The following is a 25,805-nucleotide window of genomic DNA, read 5'->3' as shown; positions in this document are numbered from 1 at the left end:
CCAGAGTAAATGGTAATGTGTACACAACCTAAGTCTGGGGGTGTTTTCAAACTTTTCTGCTGCTGCTTCTCTTTGCGAAAGCAGGGAGACCTTATGCAAGAGAAGCTGATCTGGACATAACGATTCCTTGCTTATAATAATGACTGCATTGACTTGTATTATTTATGCTTAATGACTGCTTTAAGCTGATTATTTCTTTGGTGGGGTGGGGCAGAACAGTGAGGGGGCCTGTCCTTCCCTTTCAGGTAAACAGGACTTTATGACAGGAAACCAGAGCAGGCTAATGTAAACAACATATTTTGCCTACCTTTGTGTTTCAGCTCAGTAGCTCGATACAACCACATTTCTCCACAGACACGTCTTCCCTTATTGAAAGGTAATGGTGGGAACCAACCTAAGGACATGCAAAATGCAAGATTTTTTAATCAATGAGAAGCTATTAATTTAACCAACTCTTCCTGTAATAATATTGAGACAGACTGTCTGCCTGTTTTTACATTATAGCTAGCTTTGCAATCTGTGTGGAACGTAATGAGGTGTGTAATTTTTGTGAATTTATTGATTGTGAATAAGTAGTAAGAATTTAAAGCTGACAGATTGTAGCACTTTTCTCACTTAGTTCTTTAAAAATTAGCTCGTTTAGTATCAGCTGTTGACTTTTGCCACCGCATATGGAATTCATTTTGATGGGGGGGGGAGTTGGGGGGGGAGAAGATAAGTTATATTCGAGTCTTGCTCTTATTCAACAGATCAGGGAAAAGCTTGAAATGTATGTAAAATCTCCACTGCTGCTTCAAGTGCTCCACTTAACAGCATGATCCTATGCATGCTTTCTAAAAAGTAAGTCTCATTGTGCTTACTCCTAGGAAAAGGAATACAGTGGTGCCCCGCAAGAGGAATGCCTTGCAAGACGGAAAACTCGCTAGACGAAAGAGTTTTCCGTTTTGGAGGTGCTTCGCAAAACGAATTTCCTACGGGCTTGCTTCGCAAGATGACAATGTCTTGCGAGTTCCTGCTGGTTTTTTTCCCTCCCCCCCTTTTTCTAAGCCACTTATCAGCTGATCCGATCAGCAGATAAGCCGCTAAAAGCCGCTAAAAGCCGCTAATAGCGCTAATAGCGCTAATCCGCTAATCCTTCAATGGGCTTGCTTCGCAAGACAAAAAAAACGCTAGACGAAGAGAATCACAGAACGGATTCTTTTCGTCTTGCGAGGCACCACTGTACAGGATTGCCGCCTATATAATGGAATATAGGGGTACAGCCTGGTGACATTACAAGTGTTGGCTTAATAGTGTATAAAATAATGGATGAGCTCATCTGTACATACAGAACATAAGATGAGTCTATTGGTTCAGGCCAATGGACCATCTAATCCAACATCTCCCAGTGGCCAGCCAGATGCCTATGGGAAGTTTGAAAGCTGAACATAAACAACAGCACTCTACTGTTCGAGCAACAGACCCTTGCTCCAAATCTCTTATTTATGTCACATTAGGCTGAAAGAGATGAGAAATAAAACCATTTTTGTGGTGGCAACCTCGTCATGAAACTTTCTTTCCTGGGGAGCCTTTCCAGACAGACGCCTTGTGATTTTATTGATTTATTTTGACAAATATTGGCAGTCTATTAACAATGTTCTCTGGCTGGTTCAGTTCTCCGAATAGGGAGTTATCTACCTCTGGTCTAGTTGTAATGGTCTAGTTGTTACCTGCTGTCAGGGATTGGGCTCAAGAGAGGGAGATGGAGGAGGAGGAGGAGTGGTGGAGATCATGCCCCCCTTCTCCTGACGCTGCAGGAGAGGGGGAAGGCAGCGCTGAATTACAGCAGGGCTTTGAGGAGTTTGAGGAAGGTCACAGCTCAGAAATAGACAAACAGAGAAGTTGGGCAGTGTTGGAAGGATAAGGGGGGGCTGCAGAGGGGAAACTAAATGACACGTTGTCACTGGAGAGCATTTCTGATCCCCCTTCTCCCAGAATGCGACGTTTGTTAAGAGTACAGGAACAAAGGACTCAGAGACATTTGGCCACAAGTGGACGCCGTAAAGGAAGATGCTGTTGCTAGGATGGAGGGAGGAGGAGCCCAGTTTGGAGCAACACCATTGTTGAGGCTTGTTGCGTTCTTTTGCCTCTCGCTATTCGGATTGAATAAAACTCATTAAAAATACAGTCATACCTCGGGTTGCGAGCGTGATCCATGCGAGAGGCACGTTCGCAACCCGCAGAGCTGTGTCTGCGCACGCATGCGCATGATGCAATTTGGTGCTTCTGAGCATGCTCTTGACATCATTTTGTGCTTCTGCGCATGCAGCGAAACCTGGAAGTAACCCATTCCAGTACTTCCGGGTTTGGCGCAGTCCACAACCCGAAAATGCGCAACCCGCAGAGTTCGCAGCCCAAGGTATGACTGTACCTTGTTTTCTCTGCTGCAACTGGGGGAGGAATAGCTTTCCTAAGCCTTGGCAGAGCCTTGACACCTGCTTTACCCCTTCAGGCAGGGAAACGTGAAGAAGGACCTCTGGTCAAAATGTGGACAGGTGGAGGTGATCCTTCAGGAAACTTGGCTCCAAGTCATTTAGAAAATGGGGCAGTGGGAACAGTTCACAGAAGCTGACAGCATCAAATTTGCGTAGGAGTGGGTGAATTTGTCCATTTTGGTTTCTCTTGTTTTCACATTGTTCCAGTCTTAACATTCAGCTCTCCACATTTCCACCTCGGTCTGAGTTTTCTATTTTTAAAGCATTTCTCCTAATATGCACATTTTTTTATTTTTTTTTGGTATGTGATTTTGCCTATTACGAATATTTCCCCTAGCACATGCTAAAAACATTTGTGTTTAGATAAGCCTACCCCGATGCTTAGAAAGCTGAGGTAATTTCAATCTGTTTTTGTATTTTAGCTTTTGTACGTTTTAAAGTAGGGGTTGTGGGTTTTTCTTCATCTCAATGTTTTTGCTCTCAAAAAAATGCTTTGACATTTATTTAATTTTTTACAAGCAAGCAGTGTATACATTCTATGAAATAATAAATAAATAAATATATGTATGCATGTCATTTCCACGAATATACGGTACACATTTTTATGCACACTTTACCACAGTACATGGATCTTTGTACACATTACTTGTCTGGAGAACTGCACAGCAAAATTCAGAGAAGTGTGGATTTTGAAGGATGGTTGCATTTCAGCTCTTTTACTGTTTCAGAGAGCATGAGTTGCGTAGATTTGCCTTTAAAAGTGAATCAAATTTCTCCTTCATTGCTAGGTATGATACACAAGGCAATATCAGCAAGCCAGCTGTAGTATAGAGCATAAAATGATTCCAACTAATAGCTGAATAGGCAGACTTTAAAAAAATATGAGCATATACCTACATATAACTACATCATTTTAAGAAGAAGATTTTCTAAATCAGTTTAAACTGCTCCCCCCCCCATCCTTGCTAAGTTATGGCATATTTCTACAATAAACTTAAAAATAAGTATTCAAAGAAGGAACCTGCTGTCAGCAGATGGTTACAGGATTTTGCAGTTCTTGATTGATCTATTATCTCTGCAATATTTCTCTGATCTTTTCATCTGCATTCTGCACACCATCTAACACCTTATGACATTATGTGTGATAGCTGTGGTACTTCTATAGCTAGCACTTATATTTTCTGACAGGTACAGATCTGTCTCGAAACAATTTTTGCAAAGTCTTGAACATTTTAATGTATTTTTGTCAGGATTTTCAAACCTGATATTAAGTGAGTAGTCAACAGCTGTTGATTCATATTGTGTGCGCGTGCGTGTTTTAAAACACACACACACTTTCTTTCTTTTCTTTCTTTTGCTTTTTGATGTATCTTTTCTCAGATATCAAGGAATGCCAGCACAGCTTTGCAGTTAACTCATATATTACTTTCTGCATAATGCACTTGAAGTCCTAATTAAGGAGTTTAATCAGATAGAGTTAGCTCTGCTTTTGTCCGTTGAACTCATGCACTCTGTTGATAGCTGAGTGGTACACCGTGTGTTTATTTAAGCACCACATGTATGCCCAATATGTTTTCATTTGTGTAAGGGACATACATGCAGAAGTATGTTGTCATGATTTATTAAATACACTTATATGCTGTCTTTTATCATGATGAAAGAAGGGCTTTAACTCATTTCTGGAGTATCTGCTTTGCTTGAAAAAAAGTCCCAGTTTAAATCTCTGGCATCTCCAAGCAGGTTTGGAGAGATGGTAATCCAAAATCCTGGAGAACCCCTGAGCCAATAGTCTGACTTTTGTATAAGGCAGCTAGGGTTTTAGTGCATTTGCTTGAAAGCAGAGCTGTTAAAAAGACATAATCAAGTTGATGGACTATGCTGAAATGGCAAAATTAACTGGGAAGCTCAGGAAACAAGAAGACAAGAAATTGAAAAAAGAATGGGAAATGTTGATAATGTATATACAAAATCATTGCAAACAGGTCAAAACATTAGCAGGATTTTAAATACACTTGTAATGTAATAGAAACTACAGATAATTTAGGAAAATGAAAAATTTGGAGAAGTATTGATGTATGCAGATGAAAACAGAATTAAGAGGACCCATGGATGGGATGGCAGGAAATCAGGAGATGGAGAGTACGGTAATCTCGATATGTGAATATGTATGACATTTTGATGTAACTTTTTCTTTTTTCTTTTTCTTTTTTGTTCTTTCTTTTCTTTCTTTTTGAAAATCAAATTAATTTTTTTAAAAAGACATAATCAAACTTTGTACTTTTGTCTCTAGTTGTTCTGAAATAAAAGTGAGGTCAGAGTTGCTGAAATACTTTTTTGTGAAATCTCTGGCGCTTCCCCTTTTTTCATGATGGGTTATTATTTTCTCATAAACATATACAAGTGCAGATCACTTAATATCAGTAGACAGAGGAATAACATGGTGGAAATTGTACCAATGATGAGCTAATCAAAAAGATTTAACGAGATTGCCACTGAGTCACAGATTTGAGGTTGCCTGTTTACACGACAAATTAAAACTGAACAGGCTACTGTACAATGCTGACCTGATATATTTAAAAGAGCACTAAAAGAATAAGCAGGTAAAACTATTATGAGATGAACAAGAGTTAATGTGACCAGGCATATAATATAAACTACATCTAAAAAATCTGTTGGATATAAATCAATGGGTCATGAAAATTTAAGGAAATTTAACTTGCCTAACTCCCTTTCCGATTTAATAGGATCCATTAAATAGGAAACAGTATAGCTAGCTAATGAAAAGAACACCAAAGTTATCACGTTCTGTTGTGTCCTCCCTGGGTCCTTTTGTCCTTTGATTGCACTGGTAGATAATATTATTTTGTTCCCAAGGAAATATGTCCCTTTGATTAGGTTGTAGATATTCTCTCATTTGTCATTGTTCTATCGAGCTCTGCCATATAACAGCAGGAACCCTTGATTATTTAATTGCTTGTAAGAACTCATTAAATCTTACTATCAATCATGGGACATATGGTAAATATCACCCAATGGTACAAGAGATTGTTACAGAGACCTGTCACTAGGGCATACCATTTGCTTTTATATTATGAGTCTATTGTTTGGTTGCCCGGCCACAATTATTTTTAATTACTAATGATTTACAGAGAATAGTTCATCTACTGATATGAGCATGTTCTTAGAAAGAACACAAAAAACACTGGCAACTTAAAAAGTAGGCGTTTCTGGACAGCTGATATATTATAGTAGCTAAGAGAATTAACTTTGATCCATGAACTTGCTGGTTCAAGGCTCACCTCAGCCATGACCTCACTAAGTAGGGCTTCTTCTGCAATGCAGGAATGATGAATATGGCTTTGCAGGCCTGTTTTTAAGTATTACTATGTTAGCATATGTGATGCATTTTGAGCATGCTTAAATTATTGTACATTTTCATTCGCTTTACGAATGCTGGTCCTGGGCCAATGAATATCTGATCTTTATACCAACTTGCTGGCTTGAATGTGGATGGAGAGTTGAATAAAGAGTAAAGCCAAAGAGGTCACAATGACAGACCGAAGGTTTCCACCTTCTAGGAAGTTAATTGCTGATACCATATTGGCCTGAATACAGTGGTGCCTCGCAAGATGAAATTAATTCGTTCCGCAAGTTTTTTCTTCTTGCGAGTTTTTCGTTTTGCGAAGCACGGTTTCCCATAGGAATGCATTGAAAATCAATCAATGTGTTCCTATGGAGACCGTCCGGGGACAGAGGGGAAGTGCCGCGCGCCTTCCCGGAGATTGTGGAGCTGGCAACGGGGAGAAGCGATCTTCTCCCCGCCACCCCTTGCTTCAAAAGAGGTCCAGGGACAGCAGGGAAGACGCGATGCGCTTCCCCGCTATCCCCAGAGCTTGCGGGGCAAGCTTCGTTTTGCGAAGCAAGCCCATAGGGAAATGCGTCTTGCGAAGTGGCTAAGAAAACGAAAAACTCCTTCGTCTAGCGAGTGGAGTGAGTAGCTTAATTTTATGCCAATGACCTTTTACTTTGAAATAAGAAATAAATACAAATTGGTGACACTCTGGTTAAACATTCAGTTTTATCCATTTCAAAGGCAGTTAAGCAACGCAGTCATCCTACAATCATCCTAGATCGCACCTTTTGCCTTCTGCTGCGACATGCTAGGCCTGATGAGTGGCTTTTATTGATAATTTGAAAGTAGTTACCAGATCACTTGGCTTTTTTTCTCTGGTACCAAATCGACTGCTTCAAAAGTGGGTTGAGGACTATTGTTTTAACCACGTTTGAGATCATTGTGTGAGAGATTTATCACAAACAACTATTTTGAAAAAGGGTGCCCACTAATAAGATATCATCCAATATAATATTATAGTATTATGTTAACCTCAAATGTAACTTTAATCACAAATTGTTACTGTGTCTAAGACATCAAAACATTTTATACAGTGTGAAATGCTTTCAAATTTATGGATGGCAGTACTACTTAGTAGGCAATCATACTACAGAGCTGATGTATATGCTTCACTCTTAACAGTCGAATGGCTTTAACTAAAGGGACTCCTACCATCATCTATTGATGAGAACTTCTTTACATTGCAGTAACATTATTACTTTATGGAGTTGGGCCAAAGAGGTCAACTCAGGAGTAATGAATAATGCCTTTCAGTAAAACCAGAGAATGATTGTTTGCGTGGCAATCTCTCGGTGAAAGTTTTCCAAAGAGGCTGTGAGCTTATGCCACAAAGTACAGAAAGTCTTCCAGGAAGCAAGTGCTGAAGCTTAGATCAGGGAGCAGAACCCATTAAAAGCCATTAAAGAAACCCAAACTATAGTCTGAAGGTAAAAAATGGATTGATCTCCTGCAGCTGTAAAAGCAATAGAATTTCCATTTATTAATTAAAAGTGCATTTTATGTAGTTTGATGTGATAAATTGTTTGACTGTTTAGATTAATTCTTTCAGAAATGCCCCAAAGGCTATTAACATTGATAAATTATGCACTACTCCTTGTTAGGTTTGATTGACAGCTTTCACAGGTAGGCTGCATTTTTCTTTGGGGATATAGGCGGTTATCTGTAGTTAGCAGCAGTGAGAATTGCAGCTTGTCCTGCTTTCTCAGCTAGAAAGAAACAAAAGATCCCAATCCACATCAACACTCTTTTGGGTGCGATTCTCGTTTCATCCTTTGAGGATGAAAGGTCCTTAGTCTTAGGCTATCCCGTCTGGAATCTCCCATCTTGCCCAGTAATGTATTCTGGAGAACAAATGGATGATTTGGTACAAATCTCATAGGAGCCCTGTTCACATATTACTCACATAGGGATTAGTCATGATTCACCTTCAACCCTGATATCATGGAATGCAGCTAGACGATGCCAGAGAACTTGTGACCCTCTAGATGCTATTGGACTCCAACTCCTATCATCTATAACTATTGACAATGCTGGCTCATAGAATCATGGGATTTGGAGTCCAACATAATCTGGAGGGCCACAGGTTCTCAATCCTTCCATCAGGGCATCAAGGCAGATGCTCTTGCATTAGGGTAACATGCTCTTTGAGGTCCCACTACGTAAGATATCAAATGCTGGGTTAATATTTGGGAAATATTCAATGACTGGCAAATATTAAAGAGCAAAAATCTGCATTTTTGAGAATTTTGGGGAGCAAATTCATTTCAGCTCCAGTTGGAACTGATTGTTTCAAATCAACCTGTGAAGTGTAGCTGTATTCACTGCCATCTTTTAGATGCCCATTCAAAACGATGTTTATCCAGGTAGTTATGCAGGTATTGAAATGCAGTTTTACAGGAACGCCAGTGTAATTTCAGGAGGGATGGTGCCACAAAGATCTTGAGTGTGACTGTACAATGCATCATTTATCAAACAATCCATCCAAAATTGGTTCAGAAAATGCAATATTTAGGGCTTTCATGTTTAATGTACTGTCTCTTATTGTTTACATTGTTGATTTTAACCAACGGGTTGTACATCCCCCTGTGTGCAGTTTAGTATCTGGCATCCACTGTCATTTGAGGCCAAATGTACCAATGGCAAATGTACCATTTTGGCAGCAGCACATGGCTGCCTATTGATTCTGAATTGTTAGCTGTTGCTGGCTTGTTGGCACAATTGAATACTAGTCCCAAATGAGTATTTTGTGCTGTCGAATGCTTTCCAGTACACAAAGCAGCCAGCCAAGAAGAGAATGATAATTCTGGAACCTTTTCCTCATGTTTTGTGCTGCTTTTTAAAGTCCAGCATGAGTTGGACCATTGTAAAGCTAAACTTTCATAATACAGTGTATATTTCTAATTGTCAAGTGTCTGTGCTTCCAAGAAACCTTTATATGTTTTATAATGTAATAGATAACATTGGGGGGAGGGGGGAACATGCTTTGTCTTGTCCTTCTAGTTAGCTAACCAAACTGAAACAAAGAGCAATGGATGAGTGTTATAATAGCCTAATTCATCCTTGCATCGCACATATCAACACATTGCTATTGACATTTCTATGAACTGAAGCCCCATTGAGCAAAATAGTTTTGCATGTATATTTAAGGTGAAAATGCATTCATTCTGCTCTTTCTCCCGAGGCAGGGGTAGCCAATGTACTGCCCTCCAGATGTTGTTGGACTTCAGCTCCCTTCAGCTGCAGCCAGCATGACTAATGGTGAGGGATTATGGAAGAGTTAAAGAGCATTTTGGAGGACCTTATGTTGTCTTCCCTTAGAGAATCTCAAAGCAGTATATCTCACTTTGTCCTCAAAGCAGCCCTGTGAAATTTGTTCATGATTCTGTCAATTTGGTTTCAAAACGAGTCTATCACGCATGCTGAATTGTTCTAGAGCTTCTGCTTTTTTATTTGGTTATCCCTTCAAAAGAGCACTTTTGGGGTTTGCTGGACTCTTTAGTTATTGCAGTTAACTGCTAGAAATTTTCTCCCTTTCAGTTTTGAGATTGGCACGTCTAGTTGTGGATTGAGGGCTGGATTAGATGGATCCTGGTTTGAAAGCAGTGCCTTTGTTTTTCTCTTCCTTGGATACCAACCCATTGCATTTTAACTTACTAGAAGTTGGGTGGTTTTTGTTTTCGAAATTAGCTCTCCTTTCTAAATCCAATAGACGAACCAGTTCTTCTTAATATGGGAGTCCACCTATAAAGACTGAAAGAGTCAGATAAATGCATCCTTCAAATATCTCAGTTTTTTTACATGTAAAAAATGTGACACAGTCAGAAAGCATGTGAATTTGGAGTTGCATCATTTTTTCCCATCAGGCATAAATGATAGAAGATAAGAACAGAGCTGGAGTCAACACTTGGAATCTTTGGGCAACACCCACAGTCTCATCAACTCACCCTTGATCTTCCCTTTTGAATCAAAATTCTTCCTGGCACTACATGCTCCGTAAGGTAGATAGATCAAGCCACCATTTAAATTTTTCCCAGTGCCTCAGAGTGCACAACATCACAAGAATCAGATGATATTTATATTGCAGCTAGACTGCCCATGACTGCTTAGAACAGGGTGGATAATCTTAGATATAGGGTCTGAATTTGGCCCTCTCGTCCTCACTATCCAGCTCTGGGGATTCTCTTCCAGTCAACCTCCCCAGGACAACACTCCTTACTCTCCCTACTGTAGACCCTAATCAAGTGATCCTGCCTGTCTGGAATGTGTCCTTAACATACCCCACAAGTGTCCTGGAAGAGCTTTGTCATCTTGTTTTTTTATTGTGAGAGAACAGCGGCCATTTTGGCTGCTGCGATTTTGCGTGATTTTGCAGTGAGATCCCCTCCACCATAAAAAATGCTTTCTTCGGGGTCACAACACCCCCAAAGTATGTGGCTTTTGCCACTGTGTCTGGAAAAAAAAAGCTTTATATGTGTGTGAGGGGTAGGAAACTGTGGCGCAAAATCACACGGGATTACAGCAACCAAAATGGCCGCCATGGTCTCGCGATAAAAAATGGGAAGATGGTGCCTGGGAATATGGCACCCAGGATTTTGGCTTCAAAGTGGAGAATGGAAAGTGTTCACATGGTTGTGTAACCCTTTGGCTTCGGTATTGGTAGAATCCAGCCTAGGACAAAGACTAGAGACACATCCATTGTTTTGTTTACTTATGTATCTGGCTCTGCCTACCACAGATATGTGGCCCCTGGCAGTGGTGAAGCTACGTGCTCTGGTTTCAGTGGGACTTACCTTCATTTACTTCTTTGTGCTGGATGAGGACCTTCATGAGGGTGTCTTGTGTTGTGATGGTATGTGCCCAATGACACAACTTGCCTTTCCACACTCCCTTTCTCCTAATACGTGCACCAGCACTTCAAAAGTCACCCTAGTTGCTCAAAACTCTCTAATTGAAAAACTCCGCAACTCTCTGTGACCCCCTTTTAAAGTACGTATCAACAAACAACACAAACAGGACTTGTCAGCGCAGCAGAAAATAAAGCTGCCTGTTACATGCACAGTGTATCTTTAATGATGTTTAAAAAGGAGCTAAACATCTCCATGGGAATTCTAAAAACACTTATCTCTGAGGCAGTTATTTAGCTTCACAAGGCTTTGTTGTTTAACAAGCTGGAGAAATGGGTCACCTAATGTTATATTAATCAGTAAATTAATATTTTAATTTGATTTTCTTTATAGTTGAGATGCTTGCAGCATCTCCAGTGTTTTCTCTCTGTATGTGCTGGTGTTAAGTGGTATCATTATCATATTGTACCTTGGGGTGGTGAGATAACAGGGTCCAGTGATAGCTCTATTCTTGGGAGAAAAGGAGGCTCATCATAACACATGTGCGCTTTTTAATGGTGTGCGAGGACTCTTACAAATCAAAGTTCTTTCAGATGACTCATAAGCTTTCTAGCCTAGGGATGGGGTAATAATTTAGAAGGGTGCTAGAATATGCTCAAATTACAGCGATCTATAAGGGTGACCATTTACATATTTCTATTTATATATTGCCCCCAAGAGGACCTGCACGACCAAAACAGTGGACATAGTTTTGCATAAAATTTGCATATGCTAATTTATATGCATCGGTGAAATAATTACTACAATTCACATTGAAATACAGTATATCTCACTGTAGAGGGGATGCTTGTGTCTGTTGGGCCTGACTCAGTCTACTGTCCAGGAGCTTACAGCTGGGCCCCTGCTGTCCTGTCTTAATGTCCTTTATCTTTATCATTGGACCAGAGAGCCCTTCTGACGAAGAAGAAGAGAGAAGAAGAGTTTGGATTTGATATCCCACTTTATCACTACCCGAAGGAGTCTCAAAGCAGCTAACATTCTCCTTTCACTTCCTCCCCCACAACAAACACTCTGTGAGGTGAGTGGGGCTGAGAGACTTCAGAGAAGTGTGACTAGCCCAAGGTCACCCAGCAGCTGCATGTGGAGGAGCGGAGACGCAAACCTGGTTCACCAGATTACGAGTCTACTGCTCTTAACCACTACACCACACTGTCACACTGGGTTGTCTTCTCTAGAATAGGACTCATGGCCATACTAAGTGGGTAGAGGTCCTATCAAACATGCCAGCCTGGAATTCATTCATGTCCCACTCTTTTCCTCTCTCTCTCTCTCTCTCTCTCTCTCTCTCTCTCTCTCTCTGCTGACCTTTTGCACTTTCCTTTGGAGGATGAGGGGGAAGAGAAATTGGCTGCAAAAAAAGCCACCTCATTGGACACAGAGCTGCTCCACAGGTAGAAAATGAAACTCTTAGCATATTTTCCACCAATGGAATCATCAGGTTTGACTGCACACCCAATGATTCCCTGCAGGGAATGGCATTTTAAGAGCGATCCAAACCCAGGATACACCAGAAAGAAAGAGTTTAGATTTGGTGGGTCTTGGGCTTTCCTGGGACTGAGCTGTGTTAAGTCTCTTGTTTCTGGCTCAGCCAGCAGAATTTGAGACAGTGTAGTTTATCCTGGCCTAAGTCCCCCAAAAGCACATTGCAGGGGTGCGGCAGGATAGGACCAGGGGATATTTGTGCCTATTGCAAGAGTCCTTTCAGCTCAGCCATGTGACCTGGCAATGCAGTGAAACTTAGGAAGTGTAAGTAAAATTCCTCCAAATTTCTCCTAAACAGATTCTGGAATAAGGGTAATATGAGCTGGTGTAATTTATGTCAGTTTTCTATAGTTAGCATCGCTCTGCCTGTATGTAACTGGTGACCAAGAATGAAGCCACATGGGACCTTTCCGTGACTGCAAATAACACACATCTTTGTGCTGGGAACCACACTGCACAGCATTAGCATTCTACCAGGATTTCTGGGATTTGTAGTCCTAGAACCCAGCAGGAAATGATGCTTTGCTGGGGCGTGGATTGAACACACGGTCAGTGTTTTGTCCCAGCATAAAAAGGATTTGTAAGGAGGGAGGAGTTGTCAGTAGTAGATACTTCTCAAAACTCACTCAGGGCTCCATTTGCTTAGAAGGTACACAAAGCCTTGATACAGCCCACCCCTTGGGGAGAAGTTGTGAGATGCCCATGTAACCCTACTAAAAAGTAGACAAATTAGCATCGTTTGAAGAAAGAAACTACACATCATTTCTTTTCTTTTCTTTTCTTTTTAAATTTTTTTATTGGATTATTATGCAGATACAAATGAAACAAAGTATACAAACATTTCAGCTGAATACAAAAAGAAAAGAAAAAAAGAAAACAGAGCAAACACAAAAAGTAAGAACATAAGTATAATACAAAGTAACTATAACAGACATCCCAGAATGTCATTTCTCTACTGAGATGCTGACCCTTCTGAGGTGAATCTCTTTTTATTATATTTTTGGTTTTTTTTTACTTCCATCGACCTCACGGTGATTCATTTCCTATAACTAAAACAATTTCTCTGTATTTCAATATATTCCTCATCTTGGTATAAGGAGACATTTTCCCACTTATGGGTTTATTCTAAACACAACCAAATCTGCATGTCATTTCTATGCCTCATAGCTCAGCCCCATTTTGTATCACTTCATTATCAATCTCCTTTAGTCTAAACAATCCTAAATAAGATTAAAATATCTTTGCAGCACAGATTTAATCTCTTTAACATATCAATGCCATTGCATTGTTCTCCCCATTGATATTTTTGGATACTGAAGGTAAATCAATATTATTAATATAAACCCCAAATTGATTCACTTTTCCTATTAAAAATGTGAAGGCTGAAAAAAAGTCAGGAGCTAATGATTTCTCTTAAGTCTGCAGCAACCCTTTAATTAAATCGGAAGTGGGTGGGTGGGGGGGGATACATTTAAAGAAATATCTAAGCCTCACTTAGGTCAACCAATTTTTAGAAGTGAATGTTCTATCATTAATAAACTGGAGGAAGATCAGAGTAATAAAAGAACAAAAAGATGGAAGTGTATTGAAATGATTAGGAAGGACTTAATAAAACAATATGCAATCCCCAGCTTTCAGTGTCATTCAGAATCTAGCATTTCATTACTTCAGCTGTATTGACATTTCATAATCTGTTTAAATTATGCAGGGATAAAGAACCTGTGGTGTCCCAGATGTTGTTGGACTTCAACACCCATCAGCCCCAGCCAGCATGGCCACTGAACAGGGATGGTGGGAGCTATAGTCCCGCAACATAGAATAGAATCATAGAATCATAGAGTTGGAAGAGACCACAAGGGCCATCGAGTCCAACCCCCTGCCAAGCAGGAAACACCATCAGAGCACTCCTGACATATGGTTGTCAAGCCTCTGCTTAAAGACCTCCAAAGAAGGAGACTCCACCACACTCCTTGGCAGCAAATTCCACTGTCGAACAGCTCTTACTGTCAGGAAGTTCTTCCTAATGTTTTGGATCTTGAAGGTCTCCTGTTCCCCTCCTTGTAATAACAGCATTTGTGCAACAATCCTTACCTGTCTTGACCCACCCAAGTACCAACCTTGACCGAGCCCACCTCTGACCCCTAAGCAGAAAGATGAGAAGCTAACATGGATAGAGCACTTAGAAGTAGCAACAGAGGTGGCAACCAGTTGCTTGCTAGATAACACTAATTCCAGCGTATATGCAGAACTGAACTAAGGCCTCAGCCTTTCTGAGGGCCATATTTAATAAATCAGGCTGGTCGATAAATAATTTTGCGCAGCTGTCTTCACAAATTCTAAGCTATCCCTCCTCAACATCCTTATAAGCATTGATTGTGAGCTGTTGAAGCAGCACTTCATGTTCATTTCCTTTGATGTACTTTTATTTTACACGGGGGAGCATTTGCACCAGTCTTGTATTGTTGGGTTCCTGCCTTAAGCCATGTGAAAAACATTTTATATATTTATAAAAACTCATACCTTCTTGAACACAGCAGTAACTTCTGCATCCAGCCTTCAGCAACTTTGTGCTATATTTCCAGAAATGCGGGCCAAAAAGGAAAGGACGCAAAACCAGTATTTATTTTAATTGATATTTTAAAACTACTGGCAATCTGTTCTAGTCAAAGCAGTATGGTACAGTATTCATTTATAAAAATGCCAGGTGTAAAATGATGGCAAGCATGTATATTAAATTAATCACTTAAGTGTTGGGGGGGGGGGGAGGATCAGAATTACTACACAGAGCTGAAAGCCTCTAAGTCAATCCTTACTGTCAAGCTTAATGTGATACAATATACTTGTACAGAGGAATAGGAAGGAAATGTCTACACCGCATGCTGAAATAAAGAGAACCAACTAGCCATTTACACTCATTTATTTAGTAACCTTCGGGATGAGATCATCGAATATCATCTCCCTTTTGGAATCGTATAACACACATTCCACTATAACAGTGTTCCAACTCATTACTCTGTACAGCTCAGTGTCTCCAGCAGGTTCCTGTACTCATCAGACCTTTATGTGGAAACTGTAGAAAGTAGTTCAGCTATGTCCCAAAGAACAATATTATAGAGGGTGCACTGCATTTTAACTCTTGCTAAGGGCCAAGTTTAAACAATGCTATATTCGTCCATAGATGGACAAATATGGTATAGACCTGGGATATCCAACATGGGGTCCATGAGATGCTGTGGACCAGAACTCCCATCAGCCCCAGTCAGCATGGTCAATGGATGGGGATGATGAGAGCTGTAGTCCAACAACACTGGTAGGGCACCATTTTGGCTATCCCATGTCTAGATGAACTTGGGATAAGGCAGCTTCCTGGATGCCTTAGTCTAAGAAAATCATTGAAACTAGAGCTGAGCCAATATTTTCCAGAAGACACTCCCCCCGCCCCCGGATAATATCCTTTTCTTTTTCTCAGATCTCTAGAAAAACAAGGCCACTTGGCATAATTTTCTCCACCATGTTTTCTTTTAGCGGCAGGTGTCATTTTCTTCTCCAATGCCCCAGAATGGATACTACACCCAGGGCATCCTGGAAGATGCCAAATGATGGCTGCAATTACCGTTCCTGCTACTGCTACTTGCAGAAATGATGTGAAAAGAGGTCCTCCCAATTTCTCTGCCCACAAATAGGGTGAAGAATTTTGAGTGCTTATTTGTGCATAACTGTAACCAAGCAAGCATACATTCGGAGTGAATTTACACTGAAAGCTGAACACAACTTGATTTGGGTGAACACTTTTTCATGTTCACCTCTCAGTCTAATATCTCTAAGAGCCTCTTTCACATACATTCACCATTGCATGCATCCCTATGTTGCAATCGTACACAATCACGCTCCACAAGTCATAGAGCTAGCTGTTCTTGTGGTCCTTTGCCATCACTGCCCATCTTGGTGAGGTGCTGACTGAGAGGGAAAGGTCTATGGCAGCTTTCCTCAATCTGGTGCCCTACAAGTTTTGTCATCGCTGACCATTGCTGGCTGGGGTTGATGGAACTTGTAGTCCAAAACTTCTGGAGGGCACCTAGTTAAGGAAGGTTGGCTTATGCAATTGACAATTGCAATAATGTGGTTATGGTAATTCACAAACATAGCGCAGCTGAGTAGGAATCACAACATGAGGAACTGCTTCCCAATCTCTGAATTTCCTCCTCCACAAATAATAACCTGTAGCCAACCAGAGCATTGCTGTCAACTTTTCCCTTTTCTTGCAAGGAATCCTTTTCGGAATAAGGGAATTTCCCTTTAAAAAAGGCAAACGTTGACAGCTATGAACCAGAGTAACTCTTGATAATAGTACAAGGAAGGAGTAAAAACCGTTTGCCTATTGGAATGACTTAGGTTGCTTTGCAGTGCAAAGATGCTTTTGCAGAGCTTTGTAGATTGCACATGGTTGTAACTGGTCTTCGTATCTCAGGATAATGCTTAATTTTATGCAGCATCCGTGCAATTAGAGATGGGTGAATAATTCATAGTGAATAAATTATCCCCCCACCAACGAATTCATTTTTCTTTGTTTATAAAATCTTCGTGCAAACTCTTGTATCTTGATTAAATGTGTTCAGTACAAACAACTTTTCATATGAGCTGTTTGGGAGGTTCGTTTTCTTGCAAGCGCTGTTCTGTTATAGTCACAGTGTCAATTCTGTGGCTGTCAATTATAGTGTACTTATTTTACCTTATTTAAATTACCGTATTTTTCGCATTTTTCGCTTTATAAGACGCACCAGACCACAAGACGCACCTAGTTTTTGGAGGAGGAAAACAAGGAAAAAAATATTCTGAATCTCAGAAGCCAGAACAGCAAGAGAGATCGCTGCGCAGTGAAAGCAGCAATCCCTCTTGTTGTTCTGGCTTCTGGGATAGCTGCACAGCCTGCACTCGCTCCATAAGACGCACACACATTTCCCCTTACTTCTTAGAGGGGAAAAGTGAGTCTTATGGAGCAAAAAAAATACGGTACTTACCTGCTACTTATTGGGCAGGAATTTTAGAGCAGGTTACAACTAAAACGGTTCCAAGTTCGCAATGCATTTGCTAGAAACAAGCCAGGAAAGTCACAACCAACTAACTACAAACATCATTGCTGGTATTAAGAGTCCACTAAAAACCTAGGCAACTAATGATGTCTTCAGCTGGCATCTAAAACTTTGAAAAGTAGGCAACAGCCATGTCACAAATGGGAAAGAGTTCAAAAACTGGGCACCATCACCAAGAAGGTTCTCCTTGCATTGCCATTTAACAGACTGAACAGGGATTAGACTGAAAAAAATCTTTGATTAGCCCAACAAAATAGTTAATGTGTGTTCCCCATATATATCACAGATTGGGCCCCTTGGCCCTCCAGAGATGTTGATAGGAGTACTCCACCTCCTATCAGCTCCAGCCAGCATTGCCAGTGGTCAAGGATAATGGGAGTTGTAGTCCAACAACACCTATAGGGTCTCTGGTCTCCCATTCCTGATATATGTTTATATATGTATCTGTTATGCATCTCTACCAACTTTTTCACTTGGCCTCACCCACCTTTAGCATGCAGCCCCCTGGATGGTTTCCAGTGGTGCAGTGGTGTAAAAGAAGATAAGCAGGTCCAGAATAACTTGCACAGAAGCACATGGATGTCCTGAAATTCAGAAAACAGGAAGGCACAATAAACTTAGATCCAACTTCTCTGATTGGACCAATTTGAAATTCAGGCTGCAACAAAGACAAAGCCTTTGTATGTAGAGCCATTGTATGTATGGCACAAAAACCGACACCAGAACCAGAGGCACACAGAACGCCATCACCAATCAACCACACCAGACCCAAACCCAGACCCTCTCCACAGATAAATTACAGACACCATCCAGTAGCCAAACCATAGTGGCACCTCCGGATGCTGCACCCCCCTGCAATCCCTACACAGATCTGGCTGGCACAGGGCACAAAACCACAGCTCGCCCCTATACACGAAGCCAAGCCAGAGCACAACTAAGTGCAGTACAGCCATCTTCTCAGAAAAACTCTTCACAAGCTCAAGAGGTCAAGACACGAAAGCTTTAGCAACTAATCCACACTTAATGACCCACCTAAGTGGTACTCAGAATATCACTCAAGAAATCACTCAAGATATCCCTCAAGTAATTAAGGAACAAAAGAAGAAAAGGCACACTAACCTGGGAACTTCCTCTCTGCCCAGAACGTTGGAGGCTATACACCACACCCCCTCAACAGTATTTATAGGAACTCAAACACTGACATCCTGCTCTGTTCCAGTAACAAGAAGCCGAAAGCACCAGCCTGAAGATGACGAGTGAGACCTCGTCGAAACGTCGCCTAGACACCCCAACTCTTACACGGGAAGACACCCGAAGACACCAAAACCTGCATTGTATGTATAAACATATACACCTCAACCAGCTTTAGCCTGAAAACAAACCCACTTGCTTTATTAAATCACCATGCCTTTAGTACATTAAAAAATAAAATAAATGGGTGAAATTGGTGTTAGCAGATTTCTTCACCATCTGTGAGTCCTATTGGAACCACTTGTTCTTAAAATGCATCCTTAATTACTTCTACACATAATGCATTTGTCAGAAGACTAATTGGGAAAATGACTTCACTGAATGAGTCATACCATGACCTCTGAGGTCCTCATTAGACTTCCTGAAAAGACTAAAGGCCAAGGCAGTCATTTTAAGCACAGCTATTTGCTGGTAAAGATCTTCCACTAGTAATGTTGATAACCAACCATGAACAGTGGTGGTGTGTGAACTAATGCCTGGAATGTTGTTACTTTCTTTCTTTCTGCTTTATTTTTTAGGAAACTTAAGCACACATGATATCCTTACACATGATATCCTTCTCTTGTTGAGAACCCTTCCCACCTTGGAAGATGTGGTTAATGGGAGCTCTTATGCTTAAAGATTGTCTTCAAATTACTAAATCTATTCAGGAATGGCATCCATCAGTCTTCAAACAGGTTGTTAGGGAGCTTCCTGTTACAGATGGGTGAATATGTCAATTTATGCTTCACACAGTTTCTCATTTTTCCAATCATAACTTCAGTTCTCAACATTTCTACATCAGTTTGCATTTTTTTAAGGAAAGTCCTCTTGAAAAGTTGTCAGCATATTTGTGCAAATTTCACCTGCTGTACACAATGTTATATGCAATTTCCTCTAAAATATAAATATTGTTGCAAAGCAATTTTCCTCAATATAATGCATTTTGTATGTTACAGTGGTACCTCGAGTTACAGACGCTTCAGGTTGCAGACTCCGCTAACCCAGAAATAGTACCTCAGGTTAAGAACTTTACCTCAGGATGAGAACAGAAATCACACGGTGGCGGTGTGGTGGCAGTGGGAGGCCCCATTAGCTAAAGTGATACCTCAGGTTAAGAGCAGTTTCAGGTTAAGAACAGAACTCCAGAACGAATTAAGTTCTTAACCCGAGGTACCACTGTATTTTCACTATCAGATGCATCTATCTGCACACTTTACCACGATATATGGATTTTTGCATATTGTACATTACTTGGCGCTCTCTCTCTCCTCTCTCTCCCCAGGCTTCCACCAGCAGATTTATTTTCATAAGCCTCAGAGAAAGTATGGACATGATGCTTAATTTTATCCTGAAAGCTCACCAGTTTGACCTTTTATGAAGGTCCACTAAATATTTATCTGCATCTGAAACTTGGAAGGACTGCACATTTCACATCTCTTATGTCTCTTGTTGCTCAACACACCTCATAAAATGTTTGACCTTGAAGTATGGATGGATGAAGGGAACAGTTATACAGTTGACAGGTTACTACAGACATGCAGGAATGAAATAGGAGGCTGGGCGGAGGGGAGAACACAACACTCTCTCGCACAATCTTTAACCAAACATTAGTCTGAGAGAGAAGATGAAGTGAGGCTACTGACAACAAGCTGTAGATGTTGACATTCTCATCACCACAGAGCAGGCAGAATTGCATCTACACAATGCCTCTTGCTTACATGATGAAAAGCGGAGGGGGGGAAAAACAGATTTTTCGCTGAAGAAAATGGATGGAAGCAAACCATTTCCCAGCATCTTAAACTGCCAGAGCAGTTTTTGACAACTTTGAATTGCCTCAAAATTTTGGATTAAGAGAAGGATAACTCTCCAAATGGATTAAAAGAAAGATAACATCTCCAAACTCCACGGTTGTTCAAAAATGTACACTGCCATACAAGGCATTTTATAGCATTTTATAACATTCAGACCATTTATTTAAGTTATTTTTTAATGTGTTTATTTTAACTACCTTGAAAGCTACTTTGTATGCTACTTTTTCAGATAAACTTAATCCAAAATGTCTGGAGGGCACCGGGTTGGTGAAGACTGGTGTCGTAGATCTGAATTGCATTATATTTCTGCAACGAAGAACTTTTGCTGTAAATAGTTCGAATGTGGGACTTTGGTTTGGATGATAAATTGTGTAGGCTGTTGGGTCAAACCTTTCACTTTTTGAAATGAGATGCCCCATAAGTGAAACTTAAGCCGCAGGTGTTAATATTGCAGGAACCTGTTTGTCTTACAAAATAAAACCATGTGAGATAAGAACCTAGTGCTTTGTATTTCCCAGTTTCCTGTATTTTTTTTACCCTTCCCTTTCATTTTTTGTTTTTAAAAAGTCCTTTTGTTGGTTTTGTCTGTTTATAACCAGTATCTATATTTTAGTATTTTACCCCCTTTGAATTTTGTTTTATTTTAAGTGACAAGATTTCATCTCAGTTTGTTAAAGAGAACCAGCTGTTTTCCTCCAATATAATTTTCTGGAGCTGTTGTTTGCCATAATTACACTGCAATTACACAGTCATATCCATAAAAGCAGATGAGGGTTTTCTATGTGTCCTTCTAAGTCATTGGAAGTCACAAAAATGATAGATGTGGGTTTGTCATAGCTTGACTGTTGCCCTCTGTTGGCAAGATGTCAAATCTTTTTCTTAAGCGTGTGTTTTAGGGAGAGAGAGAGGGGGAAAAAGCAGGAAGAAATAACTTTTCAAACATATTCACATATCCTGCCTTAGTCATGGGCTCTTCCCGATGACAATGGAATCTTATGCGGTTAGACTATGTCCAGTCTTTATTGAGCGTCCATTCTGATTTGTTTTCAGAGAAGTTAAATGGAAACGAAAATTTTTCCTGATTTGCTTGCATGTGTTGCATGTCAACTCGTTAATCATTCATTCATCCCACACTTTTCAGTGCATTTTTTCCATCACTTTCCTAATCGGAAAAGTTTCTTTGTTAGAAAAAAAAAAGAGTGGATTTGTTGTGGCAAAGTACTTTCTTTCTTCCTTTCTTTGGTGATCACTCGTAGTTGAGAAAGATTGTCTTCCATAAACACGGTTTTAAAAGTGAGTCCATAAGTGACTGTGGAGGCCAATTCTGGATCCACAAGTCCTTCCACAGTGGGGACATAGGTTTCTGGGCAGGAGTTGATCACGGTGTGGATTTGCCAAGTGTGCCTCCCTCTTAGCATGTTTTCCCCTTGTGTCCTGAGTTCGAGTGTCTTCAAAGCCCATGACACCTTTGGTAAAGGCTGTTCTCCAATTGGAGCGCTTGCAGGCAAGTGTTTCCCAAGCTAAGAGCCATAGTCAATTGTCTTGTGCTAGAGCGGGATGTCCGTGGTCGATCCTGGTTGATCTTGGGATCGTCAGCTAATCAGCCCCCCCCCCTGAAAAAAGCTCAACAACTCTGGCTCCCTAAAAAAAAGTGGGATTAGATCACAGTCTCTCGGAAGTTGTACAGCCCTGTGCTAGAGGGGCCCAGTGTAAGGATACCTGATTGCACAGTGGGAATCACTCCCACTGTTTCCCGTCTTCCATGTGTATAATGTGCCATCCCCAAATCTATTCCAGAGAGTGAAGGAAAACCCCAGAAGATATTTGCTGGAGGGAGAGAGTGGGGAGAAGGTTCTATCGTGCAAGGAAAATCCTCACACTAAGGGAACCTTAGCCTTATTACGTCACCGAATACAAGCCGAAAGTTCCAGAATGTGCTTGAACCTCTCTCACAAAACATTGACAGTCTGGAGGTGACTGATAGGAACTCTTTAAAACAACAACAACAACAACAACAACAACAACAACAACAACAACAACAACAACAACAACAACAGAATTTATACACCACATACTCATCAAAACTTACTGATTTACATAAAATATAAAAATGCTGATAAAACCAGGTGTTTAAAAACAAGCTGAAATAATGATGATAATCATCATCATCAAATAAAGGGTTGTGTTCAATGCTAGTCTGACTCAGAATATACCCACTGAAGTTAATGGACATGATTAACTTAGGTATGGGGTTTACTCTGAGTTGGGCTTAGGGGCCCAAATCAGCATATATATATATATATATATATATATATATATATATATATACACACACACACACACACACACACATAAAGAGAAGAATTCAATGTAGTGCTATAGCAGTGCTCCATCAGCACAGTACTCAAGGTTGTTTAACAATGAACCACACTTCACAGGGAACTCTGGGAGGAGAATAGGGGATTTCTAATAGCTCTCAGCACCCTTAAACTGCAGCTCCCAGAATTCATTGGGGGAGGGAACGACTGGTTTAAATTACTATCATACCACTTAAAATGGATGGTGTGAATCACTTGGGGAGCCTACACGTTTGGAGTAGGCTCCCTGCTTCCTATCTTCTCCACCAGCATGTGGACTGCAGAAAGGCTGGTTTAGAGAGATGTGATGGCGTGGGCCTCAGTGGGCCTCACTCTCTCCATGAGGACCTTAATAAGGGCTTAAGTTTCAGCAACGTTCTTGGAGGAATGAGATTTTCATCATTATTTCTGACAAATGGGAATGCTCCTTTCTAAGGTGGAGCGGGGTGGTTAGGGGGCGAGGATTTAGTTGGGAGATAGGCTTCTGTAGGTCCCTACAAATGTGAGCTTTGTAGAAGGAGGCACAGGAAAAAGAATAAGCGCATTAAATCCACAAGTCACACTATCCTTTTAAACAAGAGTTGAGAAATATGATTATTTTTTTAAAAAAAAACAACATTTATACTGGGATGAAGTACTTTGGCCTTGCAAGCAGCTGAAATACCAAAGGATAAATGTGCCTCTGTTAGCCTACCAACTCTCAACATGCTACTAAACTCACATAAATAGTGGGAGAGATTAAAGAAAATCATGGCTTTAGTTTTATCGCTGAATGAATAAAGGGCCCTTCCACTTATTTATCATTTTCAATTAATGCATTTCCAGTTACCACTTGGACGAATGAGTTATGGGTAAAACAGTAGCCTTTCGTTCTGAAAGGCTGATTTACACATTACAGCCAGCACATGTAACATGCTTTGAATTGCTTCACGTGAAAGCTATTCCCACGTATTGTTTGTACTTCGTGGCTTATCCCACAATCTTTCCCTCAATGGTATTTATGTATGTGACTACAGTGGCAAGGATTTTCTATGCACAGAAATGGAAGGTGGAGAGAACAAAGGAAAGGAAGAATGGTTGATGAAAATCTTGAAACCTAAAAAAATTGTTAAGTCAGATTATGTATGTATGTATGTACATATTGCTTAATATCAAAATAGGCTGCTAAGCAGTTTACAAGTATATAAACTAATTACAAAAACAATAAAATATAAACATTCATAATTGAAATTACACAACAAAACAATTAAGTCTACTTTGCATTACCACTCTCCTGTAGTAGTAGTAGTAGTAGTAGTAGTAGTAGTAGTAGTAGTAATAATTTTTATTTATACCCTGCCCTCCCTGGCTCAGAGCGGCTAACATCAAATGTGTAACACATTAACATAAAATCAGGCAATCAATTAAAATACATCCTAAAATCAGATCAGGATCAGAATAAAATCCAATCAGATGGCAACCCGCAGACTAGGGTTGGGGACCTTAAATGCTCACCATTTATACTGAGATTATATACTGTTTTTATATATTTATAAACAAAACCAAACAAACCCCTGATAGTATTATTTAAAATTTAAGGTTATGAAGAAAGGCACTCTGTCTAAATCCCTCAACCCAGGTCTTCAAAGGCTGGGAAGGTGCCTGAAAAAGCTTTAAAATATTACACTCTCATTTTTAAAAATGTATTTGTCGGTTTTCACCAAACAGCAACTGCTCTGGTGGTAATTGACAGTCAAAATTAACAATTTTTAGATCTTTTTAAAAAGCAGCCTTTCACATAATGGAACATCGTGTTAAATCTGCTACAGAAGCTTAGATCTGAGGGCAGAAACATAGTATTTGTTATGTTCTCCTATTCTCTATCTTAATGCTAGTACTTTCTCTTATACTTATATTGCCTTCATCCCATCTTGCCACGTAAATTGTTATAGGTTGCTGCATCATGTTTTTTGAGTTGTTGTTTTTAAATGTTATGGGTTGTGTTAGTCTATTTTTGTCCTGCCTTAAAAAACCCCCACCTTGCTTGATTTTGCTGCTAACCACCTTGTGGCTTGTGCAAAGGGTGCTATGCAAGTAATCAAAATAAATAAACAATTCTATGTAAACTGTGCTGGGAGCAAGCTCCACTGAGCACAGTGGGACTAACTTCTGATTAAAAATGCACAACATTTCACTGTTGATGGAATAGGGAGATTAGCACTCACAAAGAGGAGTAAACCAGCATTGTACCATCAACTGAAATGCATTCGGAAATCCATGGACACAGTTAGGCATTGCAGAACCACACAGGGTTCTGGATTGAGTGGGAGAAATGAGGGCATTTGTTTTATTTTCTGTGCAAGAGCAAGCCCTTTAGTGCTATATTTACCGGTAGGAAATTTTAGAGTCTGGACTCTATGGTCTTCAGGTTGGGCTCCCTCTTTAGATGTTGTGGACAGGGGAGGTCCTAGCCATTTTCCTGGTTGAGGAAAAGGACAAGGTGTCCTTTTTCATGTACAAAAGTGAGCAGGCTTTGGGTTCCATCAACCAGCTTCAAATCCACCTGATAGTTTCCTCATCCAGCCCACATGTTACCAGCTTCTCCACAAAAATATTGCAGGGGAATTTGTCAAAAGCCTTGATGTTATAAAGCTGGATGTGCCTATGAAATATGTCTTGATGCTGTTGAGGGTGGGAGATCATTGTTTGCCAGGAACTCAAAGAAAGGATTGAGAGATTTCCATGAGCTAGATATTTTCCCTTTTTTGCACACAATCAATCAACAAAAATGTGTTGGTCTGTTGTCCAAGCCAACGCCATAACACTAGAACCCTGAAACTCACCCCACCAACTTCATTGTTTCCATTCCTTCACCCCAGGCATCCTGAAAGTGCCTTGTAGTTGTTTCAGCCACTGAATCAGGATATACACTACAGCAACGATTTAATAATCTTCTAAGCATTTTTTACTTCCCTTTTCAGTAACCACCCCAGGTTAATCAAAGCAATGATTTTAATGACTTCTCCAAAGTTCCAAGGTGGATGACCCTTTGCTATTTTACCC

General features: G+C 40.3%; 1 long non-coding RNA gene across 1 annotated transcript in view; it reads left to right on the top strand.

Annotated features, from left to right (window-relative positions):
- The first annotated feature begins 310 nt into the window (after positions 1–310).
- LOC310690104 overlaps positions 311–25,805 on the top strand; it is a 60,906-nt gene continuing 35,411 nt past the window's right edge. The window contains exon 1 of the long non-coding RNA XR_014517905.1: positions 311–376. This is a non-coding gene — a long non-coding RNA (uncharacterized lncRNA). The remainder of the gene's footprint in view (positions 377–25,805) is intronic.

The sequence above is a fragment of the Podarcis liolepis genome (assembly GCF_965112155.1).
Source record: "Podarcis liolepis genome assembly, chromosome: 12".
Lineage (NCBI taxonomy): Eukaryota > Metazoa > Chordata > Lepidosauria > Squamata > Lacertidae > Podarcis > Podarcis liolepis.
The sequence above is the reverse complement of the archived record's forward strand: the minus strand, read 5'-3'. Positions and strand labels throughout refer to the sequence as shown.